Genomic DNA, 16,885 nt, shown 5'->3' with positions numbered 1-16,885 from the left:
TTGCTTCACTTTTTTCTCCACCAATGTTGAGTCGTTAAATCTATAAAAATTGTCCACTGAGGTGGCGTTCATAAAAGGAGTGCTTCAAAATAGAAATAATTTAATTGTTTTCAGATGTAAAATAGCTTTATTGGCATGTTAATAAACAATATAATTATCATGGTAAAAACGGCAATAGAGAAATAATATTTCGCTTCCTTCTCCCCTTTGCATAAAATGTGGCTGTTTGTATGCTGGCCTAACTGAAAAGATGCACATCACTGCAAAGCCCCGAATGTTTTCTGAAGAGGACTGTAGGACTTGATCGGGTGACTCAAACACAGCTGAATAAAATGTCCACTGTAGGACACAAATAGGTCAAGTCTCAGGAGGATACGCTCATCTGAAGGTGTGAGGAACACAGATGATTTTAATCAAGATTATTATTTGTTCCTGTAAGATCATGTTTTTGTTTGTGTGTGATCTTTGACCTGCAACTTGCATGTGATTCAGCTGCCTTTGCTCCCGTCATACCAACGTGCACAAAACATATTGTGGCTTAAACAGGACTGGAGCTTGGACTTTTGCATTTCACTGCTGATTGCCAGATAGCATAGTGTATCTACTCTGAGCTATTTAGCCCCCGTACTCTCAGATTTCACATCACAAATGCAAAATAAAGCAGTTTGTTTTTTTAGATGAATGAATTAAAAGGGTTTTGGGGGCTTTAAAGAACTTTAAGAACCCTGACAAAAATGACACTATGTAAAAGGCCTGAGTGAAAGCACATCAAACAGTTTGAGTTGTTCTTGCCCAAATATCCTTGGGCAAGATACTAACCCCATGTTTGCCTACTGGTGGTGGTCAGAGGGCCTGGTGGCGCCTGTGTCCAGCAGCCTCGCCTCTGTCAGTGCGCCCCAGGGCAGCTGTGGCTACAATGTAGCTGCCATCGCCAGTGTGTGAATGTGTGTGTGAATGGGTGAATGACTGAATGTAGTGTAAAGCGCTTTGGGGTCCTATGGACTAGAAAAGCGCTATACAAATGCAGGCCATTTACCATTTGTGTTTGATCCGTTCTTTGAGATATTCTGCACTATAAAATGAGATAATTAATCAGTTGAAGTCAGAAATGTGTCTAACTGGGTCTAACAGAACCAAAAGTGGATACCAGTGAACAAACTTGCAATGTTTCTATTAATAATATATCAAATATCAGTGTTATAGCTGCGCTCCATCCGGAGATGGACCCCAGAAAAGGAGGATGCTCTGAGAGACTGCTATGACACCACAGACTGGGATGTGCTTCTGAGCCCACATGGTGAGGACATAGAGGGGGCGACACACTGTCTTACAGACTACCTCAACTTTTGTGTGGACACGGTCGCCCCTGCTAAGACAGTACGGTGTTATCCTAATAACAAACCGTGGGTAACGCAGGAAGTCAAAGCTGTCCTCAACATGAAGAAGAAGGCTTTCAGGAGCAAAGTGAAGGAGGAGATGAAAGCAGCACAGCAGGAGGTGAAACGCTGCCTGAGGGAAGCAAAGGACACCTACAGGAGGAAGGTGGAGCAGAAGTTGGAGAGGAACAATATGAGGGAGGTCTGGAATGGTGTGAAAACCATCACAGGCCACAACACCAAGAAAAGCACAGTGGGGGGGGGGGACTGTGGAGAAGGCAAACGAACTCAACAACTTCTTCAACAGGTTTGACCAGCACACAACCCCCCCACCCCCACCCTCACCCTCACCTTTACTACAGAGCCCTCTCCCTACTCTCCTACCTCCCTCGCTCCCCCCCTTCCTGACACTATGACACCCCCCTCCTCCAATCCCTCTCTCAGCAGTAAGACATCTTCTCCCCCCCCTCCTCCCAAACATCTCCCAGTGTCACAGTGGATCAGGTCAGGAGGCAACTGAGGAAGCTTCGCCCCAGAAAGGCAGCAGGCCCAGACAAGGTGTGTCCTAGGATGCTAAAGGCGTGTGCTGCTGAACTTGGGGAGCCGCTACAACGAGTCTTCAACCTCAGTCTGCGACTGGGGAGAGTGCCCGCCCTATGGAAGACATCCTGCATCGTCCCGGTCCCCAAAAAGAACCGGCCCAATGAGCTGAATGACTTCCGACCGGTGGCACTGACGTCACATCTTATGAAGACTCTAGAGCGGCTCTTCCTCAACCTCCTCCGACCACAGGTACAACATGCCCAGGACCCACTACAGTTTGCATACAAGGCGGGATGTCGGAGTGGAGGATGCCATCCTGTACCTCCTGCATAGAGCCCACTCACACCTGGATGGGGGAAAAGGCATGGTCAGGATCCTGTTTCTTGACTTTTCCAGTGCCTTTAATACCATCCGGCCCTGTATGCTTCAGGAAAAACTAAACAGGATGCAGGTGGACCCCTGCCTGGTGGCTTGGATCTCCGACTACCTCACCGACAGGCCACAGTACGTCAGGCTGAAGGACATCACGTCTGACACTGTGGTCAGCAGCACAGGAGCACCACAGGGAACTGTGCTGTCCCCTCTTCTCTTCACCCTGTACACCTCTGACTTCTGCTACAACTCTGAATTATGCCATATTCAGAAGTTTGCAGACAACACGGCCATCATGGGGTGTATCTGGGATGACCAGGAAGAGGAGTACAGCAGTGTGGTGAGGAACTTTGTCGCATGGAGTCACACAAACCACCTGCAACTCAACACCTCAAAGACTAAGGAACTGGTTGTGGACTTCGGGAGGTCCAGAGCAGGTCCACTGCTGGTTCAGATAGAGGGGGAGGAGGTGGAGGTGGTCAACAAGTACAAGTACCTCGGGCTGTGGGTGGACAACAAACTGGACTGGTCATGCAACACAGAGCACCTGTATAAAAAAGCCCAAAGCCGACTGTACTTCCTCAGGAGGCTGAGGTCTTTTAACATCTGCAGGAAGCTCCTGAGGATGTTTTACCAGTCAGTGGTTGCTGGAGTCCTTTTCTATGCTGTGGTGTGCTGGGGGAGCAGCACAGCAAAGAAGGACTCACCCAGGCTGGAGAAACTGATCAGGAAGGCTGGCTCTGTGGTCAGCATGAAGCTGGACACTCTGGTGACAGTGGCAGAGAAAAGGACATTAAAGAAACTGCTGGACATTATGAACAATGCTGGGCATCCTCTGCACACGGCCATAAACAACCAGAGGAGTCTGTTCAGTGACAGGTTGCTTCTCCCAAAGACAAGAACTAACAGACTTAAAAACTCCTTTGTCCCACACGCCATCAGACTGTTTAACTCCTCTCTGGAGGGGAGAGGGAGGGGAGACAGGAGGACAAAGGAGGGGGGACAACCAAGCTATAGTGCCTCTTCACCTCACTGTGCAATACTTTAGTGCAATACCTTTGTGCAATACTTTTGTTAATAGTCAACGGTGCAAATAGACCTCAATACTTGAAATGTGCAATTCACTTGTATTTTTATTTTTATTCCTATTTATTCTATTTATCCCCTTCGTATATTTTATTTATATATGTCTCTGTATTTATATATGTGTGTGTGTGTGTGTGTGTGTGTGTGTGTGTGTGTGTGTGTGTGTGTGTATAATATTCTGTAACTTCTGTCGGTGCTGTGCTTTTGGAAACCGAATTTCCCAGAGGAACCCACCTGAGGGATTAATAAAGTTCTATCTTATCTTATCTTATCTTATCTTAATACATTAGCTCCGCTGTGTTTTTGTTAGTTGGAGATACTTGTTACCTTCTGGACGCTGCACTGGGAGTGATACTAACTTGATCTCAGTTCAAATCTGACTTACAGTGTAATCCATTTCCACAATAGAAAGTGTTTCTTTTACTGACAAATAAACACAACAGTTCAAGACTATCGAGCCTTTTGGCCTCTTTAAGCTCGTTTATTGGTTGTGATGCTTTTTTTATGTTAAATGAACAGAGGGTGTGGCATGGAGAGAAAAAACGCCTTTTTACCCACTTAGAGTCACTTTGACATTAATGAACTTCTTTGTTTTTTGGGTTTTTTTGGCATCATTATTTCCCTGATGCTGTTACAACATGCAGGGTGTTGCTCCACCCACCCCAACCCTGCCCACCAGTGTCCAGGGAAGCAGCAGATTGTTGGGGCCGTGGACTCTGCCAGGCTCTGTGGGTCACATCCCCTCAGAGCCTGGGCCAGGCTGCCGTCAAGCCAGAAGCCAAACCTCCTGCCATCGGGGACGTCACGCTCCCAGAAAAACAGCGCCAGCACCCTGCTAGGCCTCCCCTTATTCAGCTCACAGCTGACTATACAAGCACATCATGTACTGGACATATGGTCATGATTCATATCCGCCAGAGGAATTGCTCTTGTGATAATATAAGCTGTAAAAACTCAATATGAACCAGGGAGGGGAAAGAGAATGGTGGCCGATAAGAAGGAGCTCTGCAAAGTACAATGTGGGGAAGCCATTAGTTACAATGTGGGAGGTCACAGCAGGACAGCAGCTGCAGTCGAAGGCATGAATATATAATCGTGGTTATGCACAAAAAGCTATTTATTTGTTGTTATATGTTTTCGTTGTTTTGATTTAAGACACTTTCATATATCTCAAAGACAGAGACTTATATCCTGCAGCTGTAAAAGACAAAATTCCCAGCAGACTAACCCACCGGCATCAACAACCATGATGTGCAAAGGAAGAACTATTTAAGCTACTGCTGAGAAATAAACCAATAATAATGTGAAGAAAGCAGGAGTAAAGTAAGGCTGCTATCTACTGAAGAAAGAAAGAACCAAATGCAAAAAGTCTCAATTAGAAAAAGCAAACGTTTTATTCGGTTGGTAGGAAGAGTCCAGATGAGTCTAACATACAGGAGTCCACATCATAACAAGGATCATGAAACGTTGAGGACTTAAGAGGGAACACTAACCTAATATAAATATTAATCCTGAAACACAGTGCATAATTGTACTTGATGACTATGAAATTAGCACAGAGCTACGTTTGAATGTTCTGCTTTTGTATTTGATCTTCACTTGCTCTCAGATCTTTAAACCCCACTAGCAACTAAAAACCAGCTTTTACTTTATTGAAATGCTTGATTATAATTCATTACATTCACTTTTGCGCTATTGACAGAGTTTTGATACTGATGCTCTTTTCTTGGCCTCAGACAGCGACTTTAGTTCTTTGTGATTTTTGTACTTGTGTGATTTATTCTGTGGTTCCTAGTTTTGATCCCTCGCCCCTCATGTTTCTCTGTGTCCCCTCTGTTCTGTGTCCCGTCCGTGTTTCTTGGTCTGTGTCTTCGCATGTTTTGAGTTTCTTGTGTTTTCTGTCCCTCTGTATTGTGAATTATGTTCTCATGGTTGGTCTTTTGTTTCTCCCTCGAGTCTAGTTTCTTGTGTTCCATGCTGAGTGTTTCCCTCTGTGTCTCTCGGTTCTTAGAGTCCTCTGCCTTATGGTTTATGTCTCTGTGTTTCTTAGTTGCTGTCTCCACCGTCTCAAGTTCGCGTCTCTGTGTTATACTTCCTGTTTTACTTTGAAGGTCCGTGTCTTATGTGAATGTGTCCTGCTTTGCTTCCTTGTCTCGTCAGTCCTGATGTCTCCCAGCTGTGCCCTCCTCCTGTGTCTCATTCCCCTCGTTACTTCCCAGTGTATTTAAACCCTGTGTTTCTCTGAGTTGGTGTGCGTTGTCCCTCTTGCTGTGCGTCTCCCTGCGTCTCCCTGCGTCTCCCTGTGTCTCCGTGTGTCTCCCTGCGTCTCCCTGCGTCTCCCTGTGTCTCCGTGCGTCTCCCTGCGTCTCCCTGCGAGTTTTAGTTTGTGATTTTTCCAGTTTAGTTTAGTTTGCATGCCTTTTCCCTGCCAGCCAATAAAACTGTGACTTTGAGTTAATCCCTTGAGTCTGAGCGACTGCATTTTGGGTCCTACTCCTGCCTGCCACACAGCGCTTCCTGACAATATTTTATTAATACAGCAGATCTTATCCAGTCTCATTGGGCAACGTGTTTAAACCCTTTTCACACTTTGCTTATAATGCTAAACTACTGAGCAGTGCTTTTCCTCCTGTCCGCTTATACATGGTTGTGATTGGTTAGATGCTGCATGTGCCCCAGACAATAACATTACACAAGAATCCCAACATCAACAATAACCGATCCCAGGACTTATTTTGATTAGAAGATAGAAGTGGAACTTATTAGCTAATGCTAGCTAGCTTTGTATGCAAGTATACATGAACTGTACAGGCGCAACACACAAACACATACATGTCGTATATCTGCTAATTAGTAACAAACTACTGAAATACTAAACTTTCACTCAGTGAAACTGAAGCAGAAACGTCTCTGTCTGTCTTGATCACACATCGAGACATATCATCAGTCACATCCATTAAAATGCTTCACAGTAACCACACTTGAAGAACAGTGGTGAGATAGTGCAGAGATGAGGCCAACAGACACAGACTGGCTGCAGATTTGCTGCCAATGAGGTAGAAATAACCAGAATTTCAAATAGATGTCAACAGATAGAAACCTCGCCATCTTCTGTTATTGCTGTGGACGTATGAATGAGTCTCTGAGCTATTTAGGATTCTAAGAGCTAATGTTGCTGAGAAACCCTCACTTATTCATGCAATGTCAGTGAGAATATGCTTTTAAGGCCTGCTGTCAGACTCACATTGAAATCAAATGTATACCAATAGCTTGGGTGCAGTATGCCTAAACCTGGCTGTAATGGATTAATTAAACTGGATGGGCTGCTGACAGTAATCACAGCTGATCTCCGGTGACTCACTTTCATGGTCAGACACAGATGTGAGGTACAGGGCAAAATCCAGGGTTGTGAAGTCAACAGTGAACCCAGTTTGGAACAAAAGGGTCAAAGAAGGTTAAAACCGTGAGCCAAGAAAGGAGCATCCAAACTGACGTGTCACTAATTGAAGGAAAAGAGAATTGAGAGTGGACTTATGTGCTTGAAGGGGTTTACTGAATGTGGTCTTTGGTTTGGGGCAGCCAACAGATGATAAAGGAAAAAGATAAAAAGAAAGCAAGTTAGAAAAGTTGATGTTATTAGTTAGTGAGGTCATGAGAGAGTTTTACCCTCTGTACTTGCCAGTAAAGACATTCTTAGCATTATAATTATTATTACATTGGTCACAGTCACGTTGTCTTCTTGTATTAACTCTCCTGTAATTTCAGTTCCTGTCTGGTAATGCCACCTGTGTTCCCACAGTTCCTCATCACCTGAAACCACATTTTCAATTCACTATCAGTGCAGTGGCATGTAAATAGGCCCACTCACTCCCCACCAGAGTTCATGCTCTGCCTCAGTGGACCAGCTGTTTTGTCTGCAAGCGTCTACAAATACTGGAAGTGCAGATTTCCAAACTCTTATGACTGAGGCTAACTACTGTAAAATGACTAATTATTGATATCATATACAATAAAGGTTTAGCTAAATGACTTCAGTTCCAATTAAAACCAGCAAGTTAAACTCAGTTGCATTATTGCAAAATCAATTTTCCTAATTTTATTTGTATTGATTGTCAACGTGTTTTCCAGCAAACAAAACAATACTCGGCCCCCCAACAACTGTTTTCATTCCCTGCATCCCACACAGAGTCACTGAGCTGTATTATGACACAGCGGCAGTGCACCCAAAACTGTGGCTGTCAGGCAGATGCATGTACCACTGAATTTTCCAAAGAAAGCTAGAGAAGTCGGTTCTCCTGTTCGCCCCTCATAAGACAAATTGTGGCTGTGCTTATGACTGCAGCCTTGGATGGCACAGCTGCATCTGTGGCATGGTTGTACATGGTACAACTGTGCCTGAGCAGATGCTCTTTCACTGTCTTATGTTGATGATGCCAGAATGCTGACCAGTTGAAAACCTGAACAGAAAAGGAAGTGACAGTGGCCGTTCACGTGAAGAGGAAGCAAAAGAAAAGCTTGAAAGAAAGCAGGAGATTACAACTACTACACCTCCACACAGAAAAGAGCCACTTAGAAAACATCCTGGAGAATATCTTGGCAACATCTCGACCCAACATGAAAAATATGTCCAAGTATTCTTATATGAAAAAATGTGACAGAAGAGTAACACTTTGAAAATAGACGAGATGAAGCCAAAGCTTTTTGAGCATAGAAAAACTAAAAGATTGATATTGCACAAAGAAGCTCGACCCAATACAAATCTCTAGCAGATCAAGCATATGTGGCCAAAATACAGCTTGACCAGTGGTTTTGAAAGGTTACCACAGATAGACGGGAGTTATGTATATGCAGATAGAAGACTTCATTTTTTAACTCTACAACTGCATGTGGAAGAAGGAGCTTGATAGTTTGATCTTTTGATCTTATATACATACACACTTAATGATCTCGTTCGATGTCTTTGCATAGGGTAATGTTGCAGCTGTGCATCCTTTAAAAGCAAATGATCTTCCATTGTTGAAATCTTTTGATGACCTTTTCTTATTTTTCTGACTCTAAAGTTCAGTCACTGCTACCTGCTGGCTCGCTGGCCCGTTGCTATGGAGGCCGTCCTTAAAATCTGAAAATATTTGCTTTTCCAGAGGGATTGTCATCCAGCGTTCAGATGCACTTCAACTTTTGTCTGATTTTTATTATTGGTATTTATTCATTGATCTGCTTCAGTGCTAGATGTAGGCCCTAATTCCACCTGGTTCCACATGTGATCTGGATATGAAATGTGCAAAATCCATGGTCAGTAAGGTGTGTCTTATTCTTATTCTTCACATACTAATATGCTGTGCGTGGGCACATCTGGAGAGAAACATGAAACCTGTTGACAGCTTTGTTTAGGCCTGTGAGGCAGCATCAGTTACCGGCAGGGAGTGTGGTGAGGGGAGACAGGCCTCCACACTTTGGAGGGCCTGGGAGTTCCCAGAGAGGTGGAGTCTAAGACCCGACCTGACATATAGACACAGACAAACAGGCACACACAGACACAAACATGCATTCCCACCCTCATGCACACATATACAAAAACTCAGCACTCACCCAACGTAAGGACTCCCCCTTAGTGAATATTGTACTGGAACTCAGTGGATAGTCAGCTAGTGTCTGCTACTGCCCACTCGGCCTCTGGATGCTTTTTGCAAGACAAAACAAAATCCTGCTCCATGTGACACCTATATTTTTGAAGAATAATTAAAAATATTTTCCCACTTTTTCTTCTTCCACATAAGTCAGAAAAGTAACTGAGAGGAAGGCAGCATGTGACTGTGCTTATCATCACTTAAAAGGTGCCCAATTCAGCCTGGCATTGGCAGGCCCATAATGACTGCTTTAGCTCTGTGCATCAGTGTGTCAAGCCTAGGGATGGGTACCAGTATCCGTTCTGACATAAACAGTAGTAACCAGACCGAAAAGCAGCGCACATTTCGGTGCTTTATTTCGGTGCTTTCTTTTCCTGAGCTGTGATACACTTTAGATTCTAGCCAATCATTTTACGTTTCCGAGGATAATAGGCGGGTCCAGGTACGTACGTTCTTTTAGAGCAGAGCTACAGATTAAAAATACCCAAGAGGAAGCGGTCAAAGTCTGGCTGTACTTCACAGCAAAAGATGCAAACTCAGCAGCAACAAGTGCTTTAAGCTGATACTGTGATGCTGTCAAAGGAGGTAACACCTCGAATCCGATGAAACACCTGGCGACACATAGCGTTTTTTTTAAAAGCCGAGAAATGCGCCGTATTTGATAGCTTACTGCGAGACCTCACACCGAGCGCATCTACTGCAGGTGTGGTGCCTGTTATCGGACCCAGAGTTAGCAACATCCCCCAATAACCCGAAGAGGAGAGTCCTGGCCCCTAGCCCTGCCAGTGTAGCAGAAATGATGAGGATGATGATGCAGCAGCAGCCGTTCTTCTCTGCGTGAGGAGCTTCATGTTGTTCGTGTGTAATTTACGTTGAGTAGGCTAACCACGTTATTACATTAATGCACGTAAGGTGAACTAGCAAACACCGTCTTAGCTACATGCGGCTGTCTTCTTGTTTGATGGCAGATGCTCCCTTCACCCTGGCGAAAAAGGCCAAAATGACCAAAGAAAAAGTGGAAAACAGTTAAACATGAGAGGTTTTAGGACAAAGTTTGTGTTTTTTCCATTGTTTAAGCACTGCTTCCAGCCAAGAGTGATACCATATATGCCCCATAGCTGCAGAAAAGGCTAACATTGTTATCTTTTTACAAAAAACCAGCTGAACATGAGAGGTTTTTGGACCAAGTTTGTGTTCTCCATTCTTTAAGCACCGGTATTGGATAAAACCTAAATGATACCCATCCCTAGTCAAGCCACACCCTCACAAAGCCTCTGGTGCTTATAGTAATCTTACATGAGCTAACCAATTAGCCCAAAAACAACAAGTTACGAATGGTAAAATGGGGTTTCCTGCGTGCAAAGTATCTTTAAAAACAAAATCAGTATTGATAGGTTAGGTATTTGTTATTCTGACAATCGGCTGGAAAATTGTGATGCTGTGATGCACAAGAGGAAACAGTGACAAACAGGCCGTGGCTCATCCTAAACCCTTGACATGTGGCAGAGATGCCGCAGGCACAGCGTTGCAGTTTAATTGGACTTGGAGACAAATCAGCATCAGTGTCTCCTCAGGGAGCCTTTAATATGCAGAGGAATGTCAGAGCCTGACTGTCATGTCAAACGCAACATTTAATTTGAGGTGGTGGACGATCAGTGCTATTGACCAAGCTTCCTTACATCACTTACAGCAGATCCTTCTGTAAACACAACAATGGTACAGTGGCTGTAGAGACAAGGCAGAAATAAATGCTCTTTAGAATCTAAAATGACCTGTTAGTCAGGTTCAAACCCACAGCAAAGTGCTGTTTGCCTGCTCGTCTCCTTCATTTGAATGCTGATGAAATGTGTTAGCACACAGTTTAAAGGAAAACACACGGTACTGTGTGAACTTTATTCCAGCAGAGAGAAAATAATCTACAGAGAGTTATTAGTGAGCCTCTTATTCATGGCAGCTGAGTTAAACATTAATTAACAAATCTGGACGGAAAGCAACAGAGAATCATCAGTATTCAACGACGCAGCCGCTCACACTTCCATGTGCTGCAGTGCTCAAAGATAGATCCACCGAGCAGCTTTTCACAGCCGCCTGCTGCTGCTGCTGGAAAAAGCTCTGAAACCATCAGCATATGAAAAGCTGCAGGTTGTGATAGATGTGGAAATACAATTAATTGTATCAAAGATCTTTGTTTGGTGCTGATGGTTAAGGGGAACTGAGGTGCTGTGTGCGCCAGAAATGTCATCACTGTGAATGTGACAGCGACGCCGTCTCTCCCATCCTTCATTATCTCTCTGATATTCCTTTCATGTGTTGTCTGACAGGGCTACTACAAACACAAATATATAAGGAAATACAGTCTTTCTTTATGTCCTCTTGTCTCATTTTTAAATATTTTTCTCATTAACAATAGATGAAGGAGTCTGGCATTAAAGGTGCTGCTCGCTGTGACATCCCAACAGAGAATTATCTGATATTCTTCCCTCAGTTCAGCATCTTTCATGTCTGCACTGTGTTTATGGCTTTCAGTTTCTCAACCTAATTTCCAGCACGCAGCTGTTTTGAGCAAGAACAAAAAACTCCACTGCAGACACCAGGTACACTAGGTATTCAATATATTAATCGTATTACATGGAAATCTGTCCATGTCCATAGCTTAATGACAACAGTACATTCTTATTCATTACCCAAGTGTGACTGTGTGACTGTTGCAATTCCTTTTTGTCATATTTTAACACCCATTTTATGTATTTGTTTGCAACATAAACCCTTTAGCATCAATTTCAAACATGATGAACGACAAAAAGACTGGAGGAAAATCGATAACACAATCACGTGAACGCTAACAGATTTGATTATGCTTGGGGTGGCTGTAGCTCAGGAGCTACATCAGGTCACCTACGAATGGAAGGGTGGAGGTTTTGATCCGTGGCCGCTCCAGTCCGCCTGCCAAATATCTTTGGGCAAGACACTAACCCGAAGTTACTGTCCGATGCATCCATCGGAGCGTGAGTGTGAACGTGTCTGACTGTTAGGAAGCACTTAAGCATAGAAAAAGTGCTTGTGCTCTGCAGTGGGTGTGAATGGGTGAATTAGGCGTGTTGTATAAAGCGTTTTGAGTGCTCAGGTAGAGCAGAAAAGAGCAACACAAGAACCAGTCCTTTTACCAAAATGCACCCTTTCATCTCATTAAACATGCATTAAAAGATAAGTTCCTCTCATCTGTAAACTGCTCTGACATGTCCTTGTTAGCTAGAAAAATACTTCAGATGAATCAGTCTAGAGCGTCTCAGTCCAGTTTTGGTTTCCTAACAGGTTTTGTCAGCAGGTGCAGACTAAAGTTGATGAGTCATACCATGAAGCTAGGGGAAAGATCTGCTGAAGGTAGGTTAACATAGAGGTGACAATCAGTGACGTAAAGAGCGCCACAGATCTTTGTTGATGGTGAAGTCTAGAGAAGATCAGATGGAGTTGCACTGTGTCTTTGTGGATGTACAGAAGTCAGGGTGCCAGGAGAGAACCTGTGGTAGCCTATGAAGAAGTCAGGAGTACGTGAGGGGGGTCCAGGACATGAGGACAGCGAGACAGTGGTGCTGAGGAGGAGCGAGATGGATTCAAGGTTGGGGTGGGATTACAGAAGGTGTCAGCTGCGAGCCCCTGCTTGTCTGCAGTGGTGATAAACAGATGGATCTGCAAAGGATTAGGATGTTTGCAGACAACATTAGGATCTGTAGTGAGAGCAGGAACAAGGTGGAGCAGAGCATGGAGAGGTGGACGTATGCACCAGAGAGAAGAGGAATAACAGTCAGTGGAAGAAGGCCGTAATAGATGTGTGAATGAGGGAGACAGGTGCAACACTGAAGCTGCAAGTGTAGATGAGATTGTATACCTGGGGTCAAACAGGTGAAGAAGACAGTCTCAGTGGTGAGGGAGCAGCAAGAGTGAAAAAGAAGTTTACACGATGGTGGTGATGTGTGCTGTTGAGACGGTGGCACTAGCAAAAAGACTGCTGCAGCGTTGAAGATGGTGAGATTTTCACTGGGACTGACCAGCATGGGAAAGACTAGAAATAAGTCAGTATCAGAGGGACAGCTCAGGCTGAGCAAGTTGGACACAACGTTAGAGACTGACATGGTTTAGACGTGTGCAGAGGAGGGATGGTGGATATGCTGGACAAAGGATGTTGAATATGGAGGTGCAGGACAAGAGGAAAGGAGGAGGAGGATTCATGGAAAGAACTTTTGGGATGTTAAGCAGCTACTGGTTGTAAGTTCTCCTGAGTTTGTTTGTTGCATTAGATGTGACATTAGTAACTAACAGCACACTCCATTTGCATGATGTTTCTGTTTGGCTTGCAGTTTGTGCTCTTAGCTGAGACAAACAGCAGAAAACTTTTTTCTTCATAGGTGGTACTCTTTATGTCCTCAGGCAGCGTTTGTTATGCATCAGCTACCAGCCCACCTGAGGTGTCACTGAAAGCCTGACTGTAGCACTCCACATGCAGTCATGTTTTAAAGACTTCTCAGGCAATGCAAGAGCACAGAGGGATCCTGATGGTCATTATGAACACAATAAGTACACTGAAATATACAGGAGGCTGAAACTATCACATAATGCATTTAAACAGAAACCACCACACAAGACGAGGGACAGCATTTAGGTTCGTCACTTTTCTAAACAAATATTGGTAAAAGTCTACTTATAATAAAATATAATTCATTATATTTAGAGTCGTGTTTCACTCATTATACAATTTCCATGTAAATAAAGTAAAATGTAAAAGCCTCTGTCCTTTATAAGGGGCCAGCCTGCAGGGGCAGACGTGTAGGACCTCCCTTTCCTTGACATTGGGGCACTTCCAAGCTAGATGAGGAAGTTAATCTCTCCAGCATGCCCTGGGTCTGGCCCGGGGCCTCCTCCTGGTCGGACATGTCCAGAAAACCCCACCTAAGAAACATCGAGGAGGCATCCAAGTGAAATACCTGAACCACTTAACTGTCTCCTTTTCGCTGTCCGGGAGCAGGCGCTCTACTCTCAGTCTGTCCCAAATAACTGAAATCCTCCCGCTATTACCAAGGAAGAGTCCAGACACGCTTTAGAGGAAGCTCTTTTCTGCTGCTTGTATCCACAATTTAATTTTTTCGGTCACGGCCCAGAGCCAGTGACCGTAGGTGAGGAATATGGACTGACCAGTACAGTTCCAGCTTTCACGCCCAACTCTCTCTTCACAGCAACAGAGCAACACAACAGTATAATGTCTGCATCACTGCAGGTGTGACCTTAAACCACCCGCCCTCTGCCGCTCCCCCCTCACTCTTGAACCAGGGGTCGAGAAACTTGAGCTCCTCCACTTGGGGCAGTAAACTGTTCCCATTCCTAAAGTGGGCATTTCACCTTTTTCCGCCTGAGAACCATGAATGACAGATTTCATGAAATAAGCCCAAGATAATCCTGAAGCCAGAGAATTTTGAAAGAGAAAACATATTGAGTTACATTATTTTTCCCTAATCCTAGAGGATTTCAAAAAACCTTCTGGGTATGAAAAGAGAAGCTGATGCAGAAGTGCTTTAAACTTTCAAAATGTAGTGAGAATATTTCAAAAAGTCCATGTAAAATATGACTTTCAGCCCTCTTGATTTATGGCCTCAGTAAACACTTTAATGATGACTTTGTGGTCTCAAACGTTACGTTCAAGTCTTGCTGAAAACAAAATGAAAATCTTTTGAGAAATTATGTCCATTAGAGCCAAAAAACAGGATGACAACTTGCCCAATCGTGTCACTGTCCCTCAGTCTCTCAGTCGGATCTACCGTTTGTTCTTTGTATGCAGTTTCAAAACACTCGACACTGAAAACTGAAGCTTGAGGCTTCGTAACAGCCCATATGGAAAAGAAATAGCAAAAACTTATATGATTTACTCATGAAAGTGGCCACTTTCTCATTACTTTCATATATTATTTTACTAAGTATCCAAAACATACAAGTTTCATTATATAATTTTTCAAGGGATCTTATATCTGTTTTCACTCTTGTATGCTTTTCATTCAAGTTTCACACAAGACAGATACAAACTTTATAAGATTTATATACATCTTTTCCATATGGGAGTGCTTCACTAATGAATAAGTGCCATTGCAGTGACTACATCCACCCTTACAATACAATCTATGGTTAAACAGTTTGTCAGGCAAATTTCCTTCTATAACTCGCTCTGGGAATCTTTAGGTCCTTGAAGCAAAAGAAGAACTTTTAAGGAATAATAAAATAAATTCATGTGAAAACTAGCAGCAAAGTGGCAGTGAAAATAAGTGAGAGTGAACTCTGCTGGGAGTTTCTTTTGTACTGCGATGCCTTCAGGGTGTCTGTTGTGGGGAAGCTGTCAGTTTTGCAGGAACATGGTTTTTGGCAGCAGCAGAGAGACATTTGGGCCCATTTCTGTGCAAAACTTTCAGAGCTCGATGGTTTTCTATCAGCCACGAACAGGCCCGCTACAACTGTCAGCTTCTTAAGACAATCCAACAACTGTGAGCTGCCACAGTCCTGCTTATCAGCTGCTCTACCTGCTGTCTGTAGAACAGCTCTGCTTATCAGGCAGAATCACAAGTCAAACTTCACACTGTTTGTGTGTTTTTTAGCATGAAAAATAATGTCTGACACAGACAAGGCGACATAACTCAATGCAGGAGGTTCACACATTAGATATCAAATATGGGAAATAACGTGATGATAGTCAGAGTTAAGGAAATCCACAAATTATATTCAGAATAGCTCTTAATTTAAATTAATTATTATTAGTTACTATCAGCACATCTTCTTCTCACGCTATGCGTTTCTTTCAAGGTGGAACTGAGCCTTGAGTTGGAAAAGACAAATATCCCATCAACCAGTGGTGAGTGCTAAAAAGGGAAACTAAGAGCTGTTGTTATTGGCTATGATTAAACTCTGGCTCTCTTCCACAGTGTGTCTTTTGTCTTGTCTCCCTCCCCGAACCCCATCCAGTCATGGCAGATGGATGTCCCTCCCTGAGCCTGGTTCTGTAAGAGGCTTGTTCCTGTTAAAAAGGGAGCTCTTCCTTGCCACTGTTGCCAAGTGCTTGGTCACAGGAGGTCATGTGACAGCTGAGGTTTTCTCCTATATTTGTGTGGACTTTAGCTCATAATAAAAAGCACCTCGAGGCAACTGTTGTTGTGATTTGGTGCAATGTAAAAAAAATGAATTGAATTGAATGTTATGTTCAACATTTGTGGCTGATTTATTAAAGAAGCGTGTGCTCGTGTTGTAGATATTGAATGAATAGAATGTGTATGTGGCACCACAGCTCACCTGTTTGAGCAACCCATGTAGCATGGGCTGGAGTGCTCCTGCAGCGTCACAGGTTTGAGTCCCGAGCTGTTTGCTGTGCATCTCCCCCTGCACGTTACTGCCTGCTGCACACTGTCCTGTTTAATCAAAAGGCCAGCTGCACTGTCGCATCTCTAATGTAGTTTGTTTTGTCTGCTTTTTGTGTTTAACAAGCATTAGCACAGCGGTGCACTGAGACAGGAACAGATGCTTTTAGGCTGCATTGACTGTGACAACCTTTTGTTTCTCTTTGTTATCACACATTTTAAATGTCAACTGCTGTCCTTGACCAGATTTTTATTTACTCTAATCATAACAAAATCATTTTATCTGCAGCAGCTCAGAAGCTCAGTAATGACTGATGGTCAACTAAGTATTCATGAGGCTTGATCTTTAATCAACTACTCATGATTAAATGGCTATTTCATGTACTCGACTCCAATACAAGCCAAATGAAAGTGATCAAAGAGAACAGGATGAGACTGAAAGCTGGTTTGGGTTACTGCAATGACAAACTGATGTATGGAAAACAAACAAATGTAG

General features: G+C 43.6%; 1 protein-coding gene across 14 annotated transcripts in view; it reads right to left on the bottom strand.

The window, feature by feature from the left end:
* Positions 1–16,885, bottom strand: part of ptprfa (protein tyrosine phosphatase receptor type Fa) — a 340,154-nt gene that overhangs the window by 305,794 nt on the left and 17,475 nt on the right. The window lies entirely within an intron of this gene.

This window comes from Simochromis diagramma, unplaced genomic scaffold (genome assembly GCF_900408965.1).
Source record: "Simochromis diagramma unplaced genomic scaffold, fSimDia1.1 OVJJ01000334.1, whole genome shotgun sequence".
NCBI lineage: Eukaryota > Metazoa > Chordata > Actinopteri > Cichliformes > Cichlidae > Simochromis > Simochromis diagramma.
The sequence above is the reverse complement of the archived record's forward strand: the minus strand, read 5'-3'. Positions and strand labels throughout refer to the sequence as shown.